Here is a 6,000-nt window from a genome sequence, read left to right as displayed (position 1 = left end):
TGTTGCGGGCTGAGATAGATAGGTCTCTATAGATAATTTTTCATAGATAACATAAAAATTTCAATTAAGATCTCAGTAGGCATTTAATACAAAACTCCTAAATGAAATTCTTTTCATTTGTCTTGATCAACACATTGTTTCCTGGGGTGATAACCACCAACAATTTGATGTAGCAGAAGGCTGAAAACACATCACCTTATGTCTGTGGATAAAAGCATGCTGGCTGATGGCCCTGAGGTGCTGAGGAGACTCTGGTCAGGGAGAGACATGTGGTGGGTAGGATGGGCGGAAAGATTGCAATGATTATGATTGCCATTTTAGCACAGGCATCCAGAGGCGCCAAGAACTTGACAGCATGACATAGAGCTAGAGGGGAAGCCAGGCCAGGTGGGCTCCAATTCATGGTTGACAGCCAAGGATAATTTGTGGTTAACAGAGCAGGCAGACACACTCTACATGTGCATGCTCACTCTGAAGGTGCTTGAAGTGAGATTGTCTCACTGGAGTGTGTGGCTAGCTCTGAACTTGAATCACTGACTGATTAGTACGCCAGTATCTCTTTCTAACCAAGAGCACACTGTATACACTCTTTGCTAGCCAACCTGGCAATAAATTATATTTAAAAAATAAAAAGTACTTACTTCACTTGAAATAGTTAAGTACATAGGATAACTGAGTTTATTCCAGAGTTAAGGCCTCTGCATTTGCCACTCACATTGCCTGGAATACTTTGTCTTCAGATCGTCCTATGACGCTTAAATATAAATTCTTGAGACAGTCTTTCCTAAGGTCCTGCTTGAAGAAGTTAGACTTGGTCACTTCCCGTTACATGGCATTATTTTATTATCTTGTGGCATGTGTTACTTTTAGGAATTGTATTAAGGTTTTTGAAATTGCATTTTTCTTTATTGTAGGTATTCCCTTTCTGGGCCGGAAGCTCTCTGAAAAGGTCCAGACTCATTCACTGCAGGACCCTCAGAGCCTGAAACAGTCACTGGCATTTGCCTCTCTGTGCTTGTGAGGACAAGGATCCTATCTCAGACAACTTCCTCAGCCTGATGCCCAACACAGTAAGTGGACTTAAAAGATTCCCATTAATATATAGATTTATCTAGTGAGAAGTATAATTAAGCTGTATAGAGGTAACTGATAACGGACATTAACTGAGCATCTTATGGGGACAAAGGGTCGGTTGTCACGTAATCAACTTTAAATTAATTTAAAGCCCACTGGTGTTTTTGTATGTTTGTGTCTTCAGCTTACATTTGAGCACTGTTTTGTGATGGGTGCCTGAGAAATCAGAGAAGAGTAAAAGTGACCTTTGCCTTTCAGAATCTTACACTCCATTTTAAAATAGCAGATGAAAATAATTCTCCCTTCTTTGGAAATTCTACTTAGCTATGTTCTTAGATAAAGAATGTTGAAAGGAAGAATAAATAAAAGTAAGAATCAATGAATGAATAAGGAAGAGATGAATTAAGTGATAGGAATTAGAACCAGATACAGCTAAGTGTCAGAATCTATTGTCGGGTAGGGATTTGATCCCATGAACTCTGATTCATAAAGTAGTCTGAATTTATTTTTCACCCAATGGAAAAAAACATTCACTGTTTCCATGTGTTCCTATCATTGTTTCTTTTTTTTTAATCTTAATATGAAATTTATTGCCAAATTGGTTTCCATACAACACCCAGTGCTCATCCCAACAGGTACCCTCCTCAATGCCCATCACCCACCCTCCTTCCCTCCCACCCCCCAGTTTCTTGTCTCCATGTGTTGTTCTTGATATCCCCATGCTTGGAATGCTCCACGCTTATAATCTTCATATATTCAAATTCTTTGTGGTGAAGATAGTAATCAGACATCATCCTCTCAGTGAAATACTTACTGCCTCCTTTGCAGTAAGTAATTTCTCCTATTTCTGAATTTCGAGAATACCAATTCCTTCCCTCCCTATGGTATTTGACAGTTTGCATCTTATATTACCACTATTTACATCTGCATTTGGTCTTCCCTTTCAGAGTCTCAGCCCCTCAAGGGCATGCTTGTTGCTGATTGATCTGAGTAGCCAACCTCCAGTGATTCACCCAATAAATACTTACTGAACACATACTGCATGTCAAGCGTACTGCTAGTTTTGGAGAAAACGGTGTGAGCAACTGACATTGATGAGGCAAATACTAGTTTGCCCTGGATTGTAGAGTTTAATAATAGAGCACAATATTAACGGCTTTTATTTGTTGAGCACTTCAACCAGTTTGATAAGATAATTATCTTAGCACATTGTAGTACATAAGGACATACATGATGGTTCCACTCCTGGCTCTCTTGCTTACTAGTTATGTGACCTTAAGCTGATAATGCAGCCTCTCAGAACTTCTGCCTTAATTACTCATTACCACAAATAAAGCTGTATAATAATCCACACAAAAGTAGGCAAATACAGAATTTATTAAGCTCATAAGCCTGGTTGCCTAGGTGGTTATGGTGGGCTGGGTCAGGTTGGCTGGTTTCATTTTGGCTAGCCTAGGTATCTGTGAGGAGCTGTCGAGTGAGCTGGGAGCATGGATGAGGCTAGGATAGCCTCAGCTGACCTGGCTCTTCTATACATGTGCTCCACTATGCAAGCCTAGACTTGTGTACAGGGTGGCTGTGAGGCTCTAAAACAGTTGGAGCGCCTGGGTGCCTCAGTCGGTTGAACGTCTGACCTTCATGTTAGCTCAGGTCACAGTCCCAGGGTTGTGGGATCAAGCCCCACGTAGAGCCCCACATTGGGCTCTGGGCTGAGTGGGGAGCCTGCTTAAGAATGTCTCTGTCTCTGTCTCTGTCTCTCTCTCTCTCGTGCTGGCTCTCAAGAAAAAAATTAAAACAAAATTAAAACTGCTAGTAGTCTAGGCTAGTCTAGGCTCAGAACTGGCAGTTTCATTCTTGCCACATTCTACTGGCTAAAGCAAGTCATAAGGCCAAACCAGATTCATCGGGTAGGGATTCCATCTTTTCTTTAGAATTACCATAAAATCACATTATATAGGGCAGGATACAGGAGGGGCATGAACATTTGGCTATTTCTTCCTTTAGCACAACCTTAGTCTATAAAGTAGACATGATAATAGGACGTACTTTTATAGGTGGATTGTGAAAATTTTATGAAATAGTGTGGAAAGGCTGGGATGTTACGTCACACCTCAGAGACATTAGAAATGTGTTATTAGTATATCATTTATCCTCACACCAACCACGTAAAAATATCATAATCCTTATCTTACCAGAGAATTTAAGTTACATGTTCCTGAACACATAGTCAGCTGAGCCAGGATTCAAATCAAGGTTTGTTTGAAAAGTTTGTAGCAGAAATTTTCTAACTGTTCCCCAAACCTGTTTGTCTCTATGCACGCACACGTGTGTGTGTGTGTGTGTGTGTGTGTGTGTGTGTGTGTGTGTGGACACATAAGCAGACTACATACCATCCTGCCTTGCTGCACGTATGACCATGTGATTGGGGTCTAGCCACAAACAGTGGGCAGCATTGGTCAGGAGGGAACGAGTCCAGATGTCAGAACCTCCATTTCCGTAGAAGAGAAATGCCTGCAGATTACAAACACTGGTTTTGGATTTTAGTGAGCCAAAAATAAACTTATTGTAAATAGCCAATGAAGTATTAGTATCATTTGGCAACAATGAGCTAACTGGTACAGTTATTTGGCACCAAACTATCTGTAATAAAGTGACTAATACTGGCTGTAACAAACTAATAGTAGCTATAACAAATGAGTGTAACAAACAAAAGCAGGCCATTACAGCCAGTTGTCACTAGTGACAAAGGAGGCAATACAGAGTTTCATTTCTAAAACGCTATGCTCTACAACTCTAGAGAGGGAAGACTGTTCTGGTGCTATTTCCCCACACATCAGATACTCTAACATTCACTGAAAAAATGAGAAGCTTCTTTTCTTTAACTTTTTTTTAATGTTTATGTATTTTGAGAGAGAGAGAGAGCGAGAGCAGGAAAGGGGCAGAGAGAGGGAGACAGAATCCCAAGCAGGCTGCATGCAGTCAACACAGAACCCGATTCGAGGCGCGAAATAAAAACCATGAGATCATGACCGGAACTGAAATCAAGAGCTGGATGCTTAAGTGACTGAGCCACCCAGATGCCTGAGAAATGAGAAGCTTCTAAAACCAAAGCTTTCTGGTCCCATTCCTCTTAGTGTTCCCTCTTGGTCTCTGATTTCTCTGCTTGGCTTCCACTTGGAGAATCTTGTTCTTTTTGGTCAAACCAGACTGGCTATAGGGTGAATGTACATCTAACCTGAACCAGAAGATCAAATGCTGCTGTTAGAGTACCGTGATTAGGATCCATTTATCTACATGAAAAAAAAAAAAAAAAAAAAAAAAAAACAACGCACAGTATTTTTAGGCAAAATGAAAAAAAAAAATTTAGGTGGTCTTTTCTGTGGATGGAAAATGTTGTTTCAGGGCCTCTCTTCAGTTCTGATGACGTTGTCAGGAATTGGGGATCAAGGAAATTGTTAGAGGATTGTGAAAGTAGGTTTTAAGTGCTCTTCTGTGGAAAGAGAAGAGTTAAAAATTGAAAGTGAAAAAAATTAGAAAGATGAAAAAAGCTGGTGAAAATAGACAAACCAACATTACTTGAAACCAAAGAGCATGAAATTTACCATCCCACTGGCCCAGAAAGAAGAATTAGTACTAATTGACACCATTATAGTGGCTTTAGTGAGACAATTAGGGCTTTAAATTAGGACAATTGTAAAGGACCTTTGCTATTGACATTACTAGAAGAATTTGCCTTTTGCCTTAGAGCATCATAGAACCATGGAGAGACAGACTATACAAATTTGGAGCCATGGGATAAAGTCTAGTTACATGTCTTAAAAAGACAGTAATACAGTGAAATCTTAGTGCAACAGAATCCAGCTTTTAAAGAATTCTGATTTCTATTTAGTAATTCACTTTAAAAGAAAGAATAATAATATACCTAACATTTAATGAGTACTTACTATTTGCCAAGCACTCTGGGTTGAATGAAAAAGAGGCAAATAATAAAATCAAGATGGCAACTAGAAATTTTGTGAAAGCAAATTCTTTTTAAGATGCTCATATATCAGGAAGGTTTTGGGAAGAGCAAAGAGAGAAAATTTTAACTCTTGCACCAAGTTTTGGTCCTGGTACTGGGGCAAGCATGTTACTTCTCCAATCCTGGGTTGATTCCTCTGTAAACTGGAAATAATGATAACTTTCACTGAGGGACAATGCGATAAAGCATGTGAAGTCACTTTTCAAGCTACAAAATTCAGGGCACACAGTGATGTATGAACCAACCTCTTACATACACACACACACATATCTCATTTATTTCATTCACACTGGGTCTGGTATGAATAAACAGTGTGACTGAGGTTTGAGAAAACTTTAAAATATTTTTGCAGTGGTTCACATCTAGGGATACACCCTTTTACTTTGCTGATGTCCCTTGATTGCCCAGTAAACAAGCAAAAATCTGCAACCAAATAGACACAACAAAAATCCAGCTCTAGTGTAAAGCAAGGGACAATGTTTAGAGACATCTGCAGATGATTGTTCCATGATGGAAATAGTAAATGAGGTATTTCATTAATATATTTCATTTATTCCGGTAAGTCGTTAGATGCTTAAGGGAAGTGGCTTGTGCCCGTTTTCTTCTCATTAAATATTCATATTTTCTAATGGAAACTGTTCTGATAAATTGGGTAAATTGAGCAACTTAGAAATTTACGCCTCAAAAAGAGGAGTTTGGGAATTCCCAGTGAGCAAGCTAATGCTTAAATCATTAACACTCCATTGATTTTATAATTAAAAAGCTGGAAAGTAAATATAGGGTGTGTTTTAAATGTTATGATAGCTGCTTGTCTTGATGCTTAGATCACAAGCCACTTGATTGAAGTATCTATTAGCTGTGCAGCCTGCTACTGTGATTGCATCAAAGGAGCGTCTCGATTCTCT

General features: G+C 39.3%; 1 long non-coding RNA gene across 2 annotated transcripts in view; it reads right to left on the bottom strand.

Annotated features, from left to right (window-relative positions):
* Positions 1-3,847: 3,847 nt before the first annotated feature.
* The window catches only part of LOC132681409 (uncharacterized), a 95,962-nt gene continuing 93,809 nt past the window's right edge, over positions 3,848-6,000 (bottom strand). Inside the window, exon 4 of one of the 2 annotated variants that reach the window (XR_009611047.3) lies at positions 3,848-4,564. This is a non-coding gene — a long non-coding RNA (uncharacterized LOC132681409). The remainder of the gene's footprint in view (positions 4,565-6,000) is intronic. The other variant, XR_009611048.3, reaches the window with a different exon arrangement.

The sequence above is a fragment of the Panthera onca genome, chromosome A1, assembly GCF_046562875.1.
Source record: "Panthera onca isolate mPanOnc1 chromosome A1, mPanOnc1 haplotype 2, whole genome shotgun sequence".
In the NCBI taxonomy this organism is placed as follows: Eukaryota; Metazoa; Chordata; class Mammalia; order Carnivora; family Felidae; genus Panthera; species Panthera onca.
This window is presented reverse-complemented; position numbering and strand designations above follow the sequence as displayed.